Source organism: Cervus canadensis, chromosome 30 (genome assembly GCF_019320065.1).
Source record: "Cervus canadensis isolate Bull #8, Minnesota chromosome 30, ASM1932006v1, whole genome shotgun sequence".
Classification (NCBI taxonomy): Eukaryota; Metazoa; Chordata; class Mammalia; order Artiodactyla; family Cervidae; genus Cervus; species Cervus canadensis.
Window position 1 is genome coordinate 14,851,335 of NC_057415.1, and position 13,976 is coordinate 14,865,310.

Below are 13,976 nucleotides of genomic sequence, written 5' to 3' on the forward strand. Positions count from 1 at the left end.
AGGAATTTTGTTGACTAACCATCTGCCTTTACTTTACGTGACAGGACATTTCATGGGAGAAGGAATTATTTGCTGTAAGAATGAGGATTCTGACTTTATTCTTGGTGCTTCTCCTTGACCAAGCATATAGTTCTTTTCAGTCATTATCAGGGCTTTTAAATGTGCAATACACAGCAGTCCTTCAAAACGTGGCTGAAGATGCTGGGGTGTGGTAGGTTGTGTGCGGAGCATCCCTATGGGAAGTGGCTCCAAAGGTAGTTTCCTGGCAAGGAAGCATGTGAGTTATGGAGCTGACACTGTTCAGGGCGCTTCCACAGGCCCTGGGACCATGGTGCTGAGTTAGGTGTCTGTGCAGGAGACTTCAGCCCGGGCCGGCCGGGTGGGGTTGGGGAATGTCTCGCACAGAAGCAGGGCGTGCTCGTGACAGCAGCGGTTTTGCTCACATTTCCAGGAGGTACATAAAGCGCACCCCCTCTCCCGCCACTCCTCCTCGGACTAGCATTTCTCCTGAAAGCATAGATGTGAGGTCACTTTTTGAGAAGGTGAGCCTGCTCTTTCCATAGCGCATTTAATCCCCTACCTGCCCAACGCTGCGAAACTCTCTCCTTGGTGGAGCAGCGTGTTCTTGACGGACCAGACGTCTCTTGTGTGAGAAGCCTGTGCCGCCATGCACAGTCCCTCTGTTCAGTAGCTGCTTTATCTTCTTTGCTGTCACGCCCACTTGTCCCTTCCCTCCCCGCTTCTTTGGGTGGGTGGGCTGGTGCTGTCTCCCTGGGAAGTTTATTTTAATGACGATCCTTGTGTCGCTCAGTATTTGTGTTGGCTGTGTTGCTTCTGTTTCTGTTGTATCCACGGAATGTCCAGTCTGTTGGTCAGGATTTCTGGGTGTGGCAGCCAGGTTGATGTTCTTTGCCAGCCGTGGGCTTGTCAAGGGCACACTCATCCATGTTGGTGCCTCCTGTCCTCCGCGTGCTGCGTCACGTGGTGTGAGTACACAGGTCTGCCCTGCAGGGAGGGACACGTGTGTTCAGAATCTTAAAAGGAGACGTGCATGAGGGCACGTGCAATAAGCCGGGCAAGGTGACGTGTGCCTTGCCTTGACACTCTTGTTGCCGCCTCTGAAAAGTGGGGCATTGGTGGGGGGACGTTTGCATTCCTTAGCCTAGAAAGTAGTACTGGCTCCAGGAGTAGTTACCGTATTTTACCTCCTCAATCAAAGAATCCTCTAGCCATATGCTGGGCTGCTTTAAATAAACTAGGTCAGAAAATGAACTGAAAGGGAAACTTATCATAGAAATGCATTGTCTATAGTTTCTGAGCATATTGGTTCAAACAAAGAACCCATAAAGGTGTTTTTTTTTAAAACAACAATCAAGTTTTTGTGTTTTTAGATAATGTTATTTCTGGCTGTGCCGGGTCTTCGTTGCTGCGGGGGCTTTCTCTAGTTGCAGGGAGCAGGGGCTACTCTCCAGCCTTGGTGCGCGGGCTTCTCTTTGTGGCGGCTTCTCATGTGGAGCACGGGCTTCAGCAGCTGTAACTCCCAGGTTCTAGAGCACATGCTCAACAGTTTGGTGCACAGACTTAGTTATGGTTCTGTGGGATCCCAGATCCGGCATCAAACCCATGTCTCCTTCATTGGCTGGTGTATTCTTTACCACTGAGCCACCAGGGAAGCCCCATAAAGGTTTTAAAATACACAACTGATTCTTGAAACAAAAAGTATTTTCTAAGATCCCTTTTAAAATAATTTCCTGCCTGCTTTAGCAGGTCTCCTCAGCTGTTAAAAATAGCCTTTCCATGTTAACAAGGTGAGGCTCCATGCACCTCAGTTCTGTGTGACCTTTGTCCCCAAGAGCCCCACAGCTGACCTTGAAGCAACTTTATTTCCATAGTCTACAGTTCAACACTTCAAAACTGGGGCACCCCTCGGGTGAGTTTTCAGAAAATTCAGAAACAGCCACTCACTGTTTCACCTGGCTTGGATGGGAGTGGTGGGGTGTTAGAAAGTTCCCCCACAGTACCATGCTCAGCTCTGATGTATCATTTGTAGGCGGAGCTGGAAAATTAATTTTCTGGGAGAGGTCATTATCAGCACCAGGTCTTCCCCTCATTGTATTTGGGGAAACACTGTTGAAAGGAAAAGGCCCCCTGGGTTAGGTTGGGGTGGGAAGGAATGAGCATCTCCATCTGCCCCTGGCCCCAACCTGTGTTCAGGGGTACCACTCTCCCAGATCTGTACCTGCTACTGGCAGAGACATCTTAGCAACAAGCTGGATGTGGCCACAGGTCCCCAAATGGCTGGTGGCCACCTGCAAATCACCCATCCTCCTGGGCCCCGTTTTCCTAATCTGCACAGCAGTACCCGGACTAGTCTGCTGGCTGTCAGCCTTTTTGACCACAACTAACTGGCAAAAAAGGGCTTCACAGAACTACTTCTTTGTTTGCTATTATTTCCTGTTTCTTTTTCTGTAAACATGTGCATTGTGATGCACAAATTGATTCTGTGACCCACTAATGCCAATACTTTGGCCTCCTGATGTGAAGAGCCAACTCTTTTCCAAAGACTCTGATGCTGGGAAGTCAGAAGAAGTGGGCAGCGGGGGATGAGATGGTCAGATTGCATCGCTGATTCAGTGGGCATGAGTTTGAGCAAACTCTGGGCAATAGTGGAGGACAGGGTTGCCTGGTGTGCTGCAGTCTGTGGGGTCACAAAGAGTCAGACACGACTGAGCGACTGAACAGCAACAAATGAGTTGCTGCCCACAGTTAAGAAAACAAGAGACAAGACGATCTCACAGTCTTCACCAGCTTTCTTGCCTCCTCCCTGCAGACTTGTGGCCAAGGTTCCTGAGCCTCCGCCTCCTCAGGATTAATATGGAGCCACAAATCCCCTCTTCATGGGATTGTTAACAACATGAGAGGTTTTGAAGTCATGTAAGATTCACATTCTCTTGTGAAATGGTCAAGTTTTGTTGTTGAGCTCAAACCACCTATATATTGTCTCTAATTTGTCAGGACTGGACGTGAGAAAGAGAGGAGAAGTAGTATCTACCCTCTGTTAGGGGCCCCTGAGCAGCATCTGGTCACAGAATCCTTAACCTGGGGGCTTGTTAGCTTTTTCTGTGGTGGAGGTGCTAGGTCACTCAGTTGTGTCTGACACTCTTTGCAGCCCCATAGATTGTAGCCCGCCAGGCTCCTCTGTCCGTGGAGGAGGCAGGAATTCTCCAGGCAGGAACATAGGAGTGGGTTGCCATGCCCTCCTCCAGGGGATCTTCCTAACCCAGGGATCGAACCCAGGTCTCTCACATTGCAGATGGATTCTTTACCGTCTCAGCCACCAGGGAAGCCTAAGAATACTGGAGTGGGTAGCCTATCCCTTCTCCAGGGGAACTTCCCAACCCAGGAATCGAACCGGGGTCTTCTGCATTGCAGGTGGATTCTTTGCCAGCTGAGCTATCCGGGAATGGTGGAGGGGGTTACTCTAAACCAGTTTCTCAGCCTTAGCATTACAGATACTTTGGAGTGGATAGTTCTCTGTTGGGGGGTGTCCTGTGCATTATAAAATGGGTCACATCCCCAGCCCTTTTTCCTGAGATGCCAGTGGCAGTTCTCTTCCTTTCCTGCCCCACCCCTGTTTTGGAAATCAAAAATGTCACCAGAAGTTGCCAAATATCATCTGGCAGATACAGTCATCCTGGTTAAAGAACCATTGCTCTAAAGCAACTGACCACAAAAGGCAGTTTTTTCATCTCATCTAGCAAAGTGCCTGACAATTACAACACAGAGTGGAATAGCTTGAAGTTGGTTAACTATGTTTAGGGGCTGCCCTGAGCCAACTGTATTCTCTCAAGACTTCAAAGAATGTAACCTTGGGGGAGGTGAAAGCAGAGATGTCTCACATGGAAGAAAAAGAAGGAATTGCAAACTAGTGTAGTAGCAAGTAAATCTGAAGACGCAGGTTAGTGAGGGAGGACCAACCTGTTTGACCACTACTGCCCAGAAAAAGCCAAGCCAGCATCTATCTATCTACATTTTGCTCTTGAAAAGGACACTTTCAAGGTGGATTGCAAACAGAAAAACATCCAATCTTGTAGGCCCTTCCACCACCACTGCTTTTCCTCTGGGGAAAGAGCCCTTGAAAACCATGTAAACTGGCCACCTCCCTTTGCAGGGAGGGCATGGATGTTCATACTTCATCAGTAGGAGAACTCATTGTTTATTTTAAAATACTACAGCCTTTCTTTGAAGTCTACAGGTGGAAGGTATGATTGAAGGCCCACAAAATTTTGACAGCTCTGATGCCCATTTCTAAATTTCATTTGGACCAAAAGCGTAGTTTCTATGAACTGAAAACATTCCATGATCAACAGATCTCTGGAGATGCATACTAAAAGGGCAGAGAATAAACCCCAGTCCAAGTTCGATGCCTGAAACAGGGCACTCAAAGTGGGTGCACTGGGATGATGCTGAGGGATGGGATGGTCAGGGAGGCGGGCGGGAGGTTCAGGATGGGGGACACATGTACACCCATGACTGATTCAATGAATGCAAAAACCACCACAACACTGTAAAGTAATTAGCCTCCAATTAAAATAAATACATTTTTTTAAAAAAAGGTTAGGTGAGTATCATGTGTTTGAAATCTAAGCCTGATGAGTAGCTATGACTCTGCCCATTCCCTTTATACTAAAATTTCTTCTGGTCACGGGGACCGGCTTCTGCACAGTGTTCGGGGTCCATTCCCAACCATGCAGCTCAGCTCTCCCCTTCTCCCCTGGTGGTTTTTCCATAGCATTCTGGCTCCAAAATAAAGAGAACATTGCTATTTTGTTCTGATAGGAAGTTCAGAGGAGAGATCCGATGTGATCTTGGTGGGCTCTGTTGCCGCTTCAGGGTGCTCAGCAGTTTATAGTGAGTAAACTGCCGTGTGTCGGGCTTGCTGCCTCCTTCCCCTTGGTCCGCCTCGATGCGGAATCTAGTAGCACAGAAGCAGAACCCGGCCTTGCTGACGTCAGCCCTGTGATCGCGGCGGTGTGTGAGGGCAGCCTGCCGGGCTGGCGCCACGGCCCGGTAGGACCCCCGGGCTCTGCAGGGTCGCCGAGGCCCTGGGGCTGTTCTGGGAGTCGTGCCAGAGCGCTGGCCCAGTCCCCTCGGTGGCTGCCTCTGCCCCCCGCCTGCCCTTTCGGAGTCTGTGCTGGGGGCCTCCCCAGGTCACCGCCCAGCAGTGTCAGGAGGCAGCCATCATGGAACAGAGCCCCAGGAGGCAGGTTCTCAGAGTGAACGTATAAAGAGGAGACCGTTGTGGAGGGCCCGAATGGTGTGGTGCAGTCAGCCAAGTGGTTTTCCGGGGTCAGATACAGGGGGCAGGTGGAATGAGCTTCCAGAAAGGCAGGTTGACACCTGCCATAGCCAGCATCTGGCCGTTTGTCAGAGTTTCTTCCCAGGGACAAGGGGTCTGGCTCCTCGGCTCTTTGACACATCAGAGAGTCAAACACTGATGGATCTGAACTTTAAGATGTGAGCTAGAAGTACTGTGGCTTAATATTTTTTAAAATGCTAGAGCAGTGCTGGTGAGGGCACAGCTGATCTTTTGACACAGCATTGTAATTTGTGGGTTTGGAGAGCTGGGCAGGATATGGGTGATAAAAGGGACTGGGGTGATTTTCCTTAGTTACTTCAGACATAGCGAGATTTTTAAACCATGTGCCTTTTATAATGTGAGCATAAACAAGCTCTTACGTAATTCTTTGGATATATTTGTGTATTTTTTTCTTTGTTGTATTTCGTTTATGAGACAGTTAATGTTTTAGAACATGTCTTCAAAGTCAGGAAGATATCTCTAGATATTTCTTCCTTGGAATTTTCTTTCTTATTCAGTTCAGTGCCGCTAGAATTTTTCCATGGAAACCTTGTAACCAATCAGGTCTCAGTTGCTATATACAGTGATGAAAGGATTTTTGAAAACTGATCTCACGTGACAAAGAAGTTTGATTTTTTTTTTTTTAAGATTAGTATTCCTCTCCTATTCCTGAGGCCAGAGACTGCATCTTATTTACACTTTGTGGCTAATGAGATGTTATTTAAAGAAAAAATGAGCCACTGGCATTATCTGCCTAATTTTTCTTTCAGTTCAGTTCACTCAGTTGTGTCCGACTCTGTGACCCCGTGGACTGCAACATGCCAGGCCTCCCTGTCCATCACCAACTCCCAAAGCTTACTCAGCCTCATGTCCATAGAGTCGGTGATGCCATTCAACCGTCTCATCCTCTGTCGTCCCCTTCTCCCCCACCTTCAATCTTTCCCAACATCAGGGTCTTTTCAAATGAGTCAGTTCATCACATCAGGTGGCCAAAGTATTGGAGCTTCAGCTTCAGCATCAGTCCTTCCAATGAATATTTAGGACTGATATCCTTTAGGCTGGACTGGTTGGATCTCCTTGCAGTCCAAGGGACTCTCAAGAGTCTTCTCCAGCACCACAGTTCAAAAGCATCAATTCTTTGGCCCTCAGCTTTCCTTATAGTCCAACTCTCACATCCATACATGACTACTGGAAAAACCATAACTTTGATTGGATGAACCTTTGTTAAATAAACAGTTATAATCGGTCATAACATTTAGAATTTATCTGTACATAAAAGAGGAAAAGGACATTTAAAGGAGGATATTTAGCTGTAGGTTTAGCCAGACTGTTATTTTAAAAGTTCCTGATCATTTAATATGTTGCCATTGCTTCCACTGTATTTAGCAACAGGGCCTGTTGTATAGATATTTGAAGGTTTAGGAGTCATTATCTACTCTTACTGTCTGTGTATGTTACCGCACCCCGCCCCCCCAGTCTGTCCAGATGATCTCACAGGCAGAGATGCACACATTTTCTGGGTTATAAATAGCATTGCCCTGATGCTCTTCTTTCCATAGCACTGCAAAACCAGCTCCTGTTCCTGCTAATGGTGTTAAGAGTAAAATCAACGTGTGGGGTTTTATTGGTTTCCCTAGGTTCTTCATACCTGTGTCAGTGGTTTGTGTACTTTTGCGTTAGATTTCTGTAGTGAAATCCACACCTCCGGAAAGCGCACAGCTGTCTGAGCACTGCCGTTCTCTTCCACAGTTAGGCACGGCGCTGTCGGCCCGTGGAGCGCGCCTTAAAAGCCCCGGGACAGAGGGCTCACTGCTGCCACAGTGGCTTCCCAGACTGCTCTTCTTCCCTCTGGGGCCTTTCCCAAGCACCTCCCTTCGCTCTCTAGTTCCGTGGTACACCAGGATTTGAAAGTTGGATTTCTCTGGCCTTCGAACTGTGGAACCGTCAGGCTGCAGATGGAATGCACCCTTCCTCCAGCTTGTGGGAGCCTCCTGAGCATGGTCTCCGAGCCTGCCCTGCAGGGAGGTGGCGCTGCATAGATCCTGCAGGGTTCCCTGGCAGCTTACGCCTCTTAGAGGTGAATGTTTGTGCTGATAACAGACAGCAGAGAGAAAGCAATTGTACTGAATTCACATTGTTTTTAAAAAGTGGAAGCACCTCCACGGATGTGGTATGAAGGCATTTTTGGTTTGTCAGGGTATGAAATTCTAAAAATCAGCTTTATGGGGTGGCACTGAACGTGACCTTTTAAGCTGCTTGGTCTGCGTGTTGCCGTGCCGCTGTGAACCACGTGGATTGCGTTCGATCGACCGACTGATGGTGCCCGTCGGTGGGCAGAAGCAGATGCCCAGGCTGAGAGCATCGGAAGTCCACAGGCAGTGGGGAGAGCAGTCTGGAGCCAGGCCTGCCCCTGGGCTCCTCTGTCAGAGAGCAGCTAATTTCCTCGGGTACCGTTTCCTGAGCCAGCCTTCCCCGGCTTGGCTCTGGGGTTGTTGTTAATAGCAAATATTTTGAGAAATAATTCACTTAACATACGATTCACCTGTTTCAAAATACACAGTTCGGTGGTTTCTAGTATATTCGCAGAGCTGTACAGCCATCACTGCAGTGAGTTGTAGAATATGTCTGTCATTCCCCAAAGAAACCCTGTAGCCTTTAGCTGGCATTCCCGTCTCTCCCCCCACTCCAGGCGTTGGCAGCCAGACTCATCTCTGTGTGTCTGCAGATTTGCTTACTGGGGACTTCTGTGTAAATGGGATCACATACACCTTTTGTAAATGGCTTCTTTTCACTTAGCATACTATCTTCAGGAATCACCTGTGTTTTGCATGTATTGATACTTCATTTCTTTCTATCACCAAGTATTTTTTGATGGTATGGATAAGCCACGTCTGTTTAACCATTCATCAGTTGATAGACATTTGGGGTTTTTGGCTGTTACGTGTAATGCTGCTGTGAACATTTGGGTGCAGTGTTGTGTGTAGACATAAGTTGTCACTTCTTTTGGGTCTTATACCTAAGAAGTGCAATTGCTGGTTTATAAGTCCATTTCTCTAACTTCCATTAGGAAGCTATTGGAAGAAGTAGCCATTAAGAAGAAGCGGGCAAGGGAGCGTTGAATTTTTTCATGGAACATGTGGTAGGGCTAGAAACCCACTGAGCTTAGGCTGTCGCGTTCAGCAACTAGTGTCTTTTCCTCCTTTACCTCTCCGCCTGAGTGGCCTCTTCTCGGGGGTCTCCTGTCTATACCCCTGGGCCACCTGTTATGTCCTGTTGTGACATTTGTCACTAACATGAGTTTACTGAATTTTTCTTAGACTTTATACTGAACCGTAAGCTCTAAGAGGGCAGGAGCTTGTCTCTTTTATTCACCAGGGCATCCTTAATACCCAAAACCTCGCTTTTGGATAATGACGTTTCCTGGATCTCCAAGTGTTCTGGAATACAGTGACTAGTATATGACACGATAAGGTGATTGGATAACTAAGGCTATAGGGAAACCTCTTCAAGAGAGACCAAACCTTTTTGGTAGACTTGATGTGGCCCATTGGAGTCGGTCACGTTGGCCCCTGAGGAAACGGAGAGAAGGTACGTGTGTCCCTTCAGAGCTTCTCAGAGGCAGTAACCCATGGTCACTCCTCTGCCAACAGTAAAAGTCTTTTCTCTTTTTCTTTTTTTTTTTAGCAAAGGCCATTTGTCAAATACTAATGAGGAAAGGAGGTGCAGTGTGTGATTTCCTGACAATCTAATTCCACGTTGGAATGTTGCCATTTAGTGTCCCGTTTTGATAGGGAGGAAGCTCAGTGAGGGAAGGCTCTGAGCTTTCCTGATAGCTCAGCTAGTAAAGAATCCGCCTGCAATGCAGGAGACCACGGTTCGATTCCTGGGTCAGGACAATCCAGTGGAGAAGGGATAGGCTACCCACTCCAGTATTCTTGGGCTTCCCTTGTGACTCAGCTGGGAAAGAATCTGCCTGCAATGCGGGAGACTTGGGTTCAATCCCTGGGTTGGGAAGATCCCCTGGAGAAGGGAAAGGCTACCCACTCTAGTATTCTGGCCTGGAAAATCCCATGGACTGTATAGTCCATGGGGTTGAAAGAGTCGGACATGACTGAGTGACTTTCACTTTCACTTTGATAGGGCGGGAAGGCTCACTGTACTATGCTTCAGGATGGACTCATCATGGGCTCCTGAATTCTACTTTTTGGAGCCAGCTTTCTTGAATAGTATTGATGACATTAAATGAAACAGTATATATACAGGAGAAGGAAGAAAGGTTGGAACTTGCCTGAGAGACCATGTAAAACTTGATGTTTGGCATCACCTTTGGCCCTCACTGTCACACTCCATTTGCATGTCAAGTGTGATGATGCCCGTAGCAGGTTTGGATGATTCCTGTTTTGCGCGTTGCCATAGCTCTGGTCATAGCTGGTAAAATCTGGTATTACTGGCTGTAACCAGTTACCATAGAGCTGAGAGCTTTGGGGACTGACTCAGCAAGGTTAGGAAAAAGAGCTGAGAGCATGTTATCTTAACTCAGGGCCTGGCCTCCGGGCAGCACACAGGGCAGCTTTGCATTCCCTTTAGTTAAAACAGTGTGAAGATCGCAGCCCTTTGAAAGTAAGGAGCTGTAAGGTGAGAGAGAGGAGAAGGGAAGTGTCGGAATCTCAGTGTGACAGGCATAACCCGCCCCCCACCCCCCACCCCGACTGTGCCGCATGAAAGAGAGACGTCCCAGACCAGATGCACTGGAACGGAGTGCTGGAAAGGCCGTCTGTCCCGGAGCCGCTCTGGAAAGGTCTCCCCACGCCCCCCAGCTGCCAGTCATGCTTCCCTCAGCAGCAGTCAACCCACTTTAAAGCAATGATAAATCCAATTTAAGGACACAAATTGAAAAAGTAGGTTTGTTTATTGCAGTGTTAGACTTATTAACTCACAAAAGCCATGAGCCTTGGTCTTTCTGTTTACAGATATAAAATGGAACTCAAAATGAGGTTTAATGTGCTGCCCAGATCATGTTCCCTGGATAGATTTTTTTTCCCCCTTCAACAGTAAATTTTAGAATCAAAAGGACTGAAAAAGAGGAATGTTTCCTGTCACAAATAGGTTGGGTGGCATTCTTCAAAGCATTTTACAGCTTCTAGCTGTGCACTGTAATTTCAAAGTAGCTGAAAAGCAGTCTGAGTTCTTAAAATGGTACGTTCATTCAGAAACATTTATTAAGCAGATACTTATGTGCCAGGCATTGAGACAGGGCCTGGAGATGGCCCGGGGCCACTCAGGCCCCAGCTGTCACCAAGCTTGTATTTTATTGTTGGTCAAGACAGAAACTACTGAGTAAGGAAATAGCAATTTCAGAGAGCTGGAGAAGCTGTAAGCCCAGCTCCGGGAGAGTGGCCCGTGCATGGGGAAGCAGGTGGGGTTTATGAATTCCGGGCCCAAGAGGTGAGTTAAGGTGTGCGGCCATGTCAGTTTCAGGTCACTGACTAACCTAGGGTGTGCTGAGTGAGGGGGACCCCAGCACCGTGGCCCAGTGTCACAGCAGGTGTCCTTGTTCTGGACCTGTGTCGACTCGTAGACCCTTGTAGCTTCTTGGTAAAAAGCTAGTAACACACTTTGGGACTTTCTAGAACACACTAGAAATGGACCTCTGGCATCATCGGATGATTGAAAGACTAATGGAGCTGTGGTATATCAATAGGAGGAAGCATCCTACGCTTGTTGTCACATCAGAGTATGTGGACCACACTAAGCTAGTGAATCTGGCAGTGACACCTGAAAAATAAGGAAAAACATAAAATAATGTATCTATGTTGTTTATATGTGCTGAGTTACCAGTTTACAATTTTTAATACTCAATAATAAAGCAAGGGAAGCAGCCAGGTACAGGAGCCACGGGTGCTTTTTCAAGCGTGGCTGTGAGATGCGCCAAAACAAGCTGTAGCCCTGGGCTTGTGGTGACAGAAGATAGGCCGATTTTCTGCTTCTGACCTGGGCCGTGTAGTCAGCGGCCGCGTGGCTTCCAGAACCAAGTTGAGGGGTGTTGGCCAAGCTGTTGGAACTGACCCGTTCTGTCTCACCCCTTCAGCATGTCTGCTCAGCCTCTGAGTCCATTGGCTCTTCAGTCACAGTAACTCTTCTGTGTGAGGCAGGTTTTCAGACTCCATTCCAAGGAACCCAGCCTCCCACCCCCAACCAAAGGAGTTGAGTACTTAAGATGTTTTCTACCTGACTGATTTAAACCACTTGAAGAACTCACTTATATTTTTCCTTCTTGATCTGTCTATATGTATATATACTGGAGTTCCAAGTTACATTATTATAAGAATTATGTTTAAGGAATGTCTGAAAACTACTTTGGGAAATTAGTCCATTAGATAGTAAGTAGCCTGTAGGGGAGCATTCTCATAAGAATTTTTATTTCTTTGAAATGGCTTGTTAAAATTGAAGACCAAAAAAAAAAGATAAAAGGTATAAAAGAACATTGAGAACTGTAAAGTGTTAATGAACACAGGGTCTAGGTTATGTTGTTGCAAACAGAAGCATCTGGTCAGTGTGGGGGATTGGGAGTGAGCTGGTTCAGGGGATTATTCTTCCTAAAATTGGTGTTTCCTCAGTGTCCAATCCCCCACACACCCACGCCAGGCGCCTTGCGTTCACACTTGGCTGTAGGCTGAGAGGTGCTCTGTTTCCCAGGGAAGCCAGAGCAGGTTTCTTGTGCAAAGCAGTTCGGCCCACAGAGGAAAGAAAAGCCCCACAGTCAAGAACACCCTAGATTTCCTGGCAGGACGGGCTGACACTGGCCGGAGCCGGCTCACAAAGGCTGCCTGGCTCTGTGTTCTGTGGCGACATGCTGGTGAATTGGGGGCGGGGTGGGCGGTGTTAAACATTCACCAGCATGGGCTTCCTTTGCAGATCAGGGGTCAGCAGCCTTGAGACTGCTGCTGTCCAGCCCACTGCTTGTTTTTTAAAATAAAAGTTTATCTGAAGATAGCCATGCCCTCTCACATACTGCCTATGGCTGCTCCTGTGATACAGGGCAAATAGACTGAGAAGCTATAGATGCTCACTGTGACTCATGACAGAAAAAGTTGGCAACCCCTGTTCTAGAGTTTAATAGCAGTTAGTTCTGGATACATTAAAATTTTCAGATTGAAAAGAGTTTGGGGAGAGGTGGGCAGGTGGGGAGTTATCTTTCAGTAGTTTTTCTTTCCTTTTCCAGGAGGGAGCCCCAGCAAGGCCGTGGTTGTATCACAGAGGTGCCCATTGGGTCATGGGACTTGTCCCTGAATCTGAGCCATGGTTTGACCATACAGGGCAGGTGCCGGATATCAGAGGAGCCAGCCAGAAGTCGTTCGGCTTGCCTCTTGGGTAGCGATAACGTCCTTGAAATGGTAGAAATGCCATGCAACTCAGGCTGGTGCTGGGGCCAGGCTGTCTTTGCAAACAGTTTGCAAAGTCCCCAGGCATCGGGCCCCTGGGTGTAGTTCCCAGGGGTGGCCTGAGAAGTGCCCGCTGCCCCAGGCTTGAGGACCCTCCCTGCAGGCTTCCTCCCCCCCGGCCGCTCGGCTGCTGTCTCACTGTCCTGAGTCCAGGCTCGTCTTCCTGGGCTGCTGCGTGGTCCCGCCCCCCATCCCAGTCCTTCCCTTCTCACTGCCCACCTGACAGGCACTTTGCTCTTCTGGTTTTCAGCAGTTAACAGACTTTTCCTTGGAGTTGATACTCTCACGTTTTTATAAATTCAATAAATAGAACTTTTGAAGTAGACAGGCAATGACTATGAGGGTCGCTGTCCTAATGCTTTTGCTGCGGCAACCTGGGTGGGCGCCCACAGCAGCCCCCGAGCAGAGGCTGTTCTCTCCCCCAGCCTGGGAGACAGCTCTGTGGATCAGGACCCAGGGGTCCTGAGATCGCTTCAGTAGATCGTCAAACAGAAAAGAGCAACAGAAACTTACCAGTAGTTGCCATAGTGAGGGAAACTGTTAAAAAAGAAAGGTTTGTTTCTCTGTGTGTGTATACACATGCATACATAGCCTGTGCAGAAAAGGATTTGGATCTCTGGCCCATGTCTGCTCACGTCTCTCAGGTGGCTCGGGCCTGTTAGCACAGATACGCTTCATTGTGTTACGGGACCGGCAGCCTGGCCCTGGGCAGTGGGCACGCTCCTGCCCTGGCACCAGCTAGCAGGATTTGGGCTGAACCAGCCACCGTCTGCCCTGAAGACTCAGGAAGAGGTGGGCTTCCAGGGCCCTGTGAGACCACACGCCCTGGAGCTCCTGGAACAGGGGTCCCCCAGCCCTGCTCTTCACCACCACGGGCAGCTCCACCTCTTCCCACTCCTGAACTATCCCTTTTCTGATTTTCTCAGCTTTCTTATTCTTTTCCTGACCCGTTTCCCCCCTCCCTCACCCTTGCCTCTTTCCTTTGGTAGCCTGACAGCGTTGCTGGAATTCAGGCTAAGATGTTGGCTGGCTCAAGGCTTTGGTGATTCCTTTGGTGATCAAGGAGGTGATTCCTAGTGTGGGTTTGGAGTGACTTTATGAATCTGAATCACAGTTGAAAAAGTCATTAAAAGTTTTTTATCTCTCTTGAGACATTGTGGTATAATGTGAATATT

The 13,976-nt window shown here is 48.1% G+C and overlaps 1 protein-coding gene across 12 annotated transcripts in view; it reads left to right on the plus strand.

Annotated features, from left to right (window-relative positions):
• LOC122431703 (aminopeptidase O (putative)) overlaps nt 1-13,976 on the plus strand; it is a 392,534-nt gene that overhangs the window by 369,323 nt on the left and 9,235 nt on the right. The window contains exon 15 of one of the 12 annotated variants that reach the window (XR_006266602.1): nt 7,109-7,436. The exons of the other annotated variants lie outside the window; for them this stretch is intronic. The gene's annotated coding sequence lies outside the window, so the exon portion shown is untranslated. The remainder of the gene's footprint in view (nt 1-7,108; nt 7,437-13,976) is intronic. 12 annotated transcript variants of the gene reach the window in all.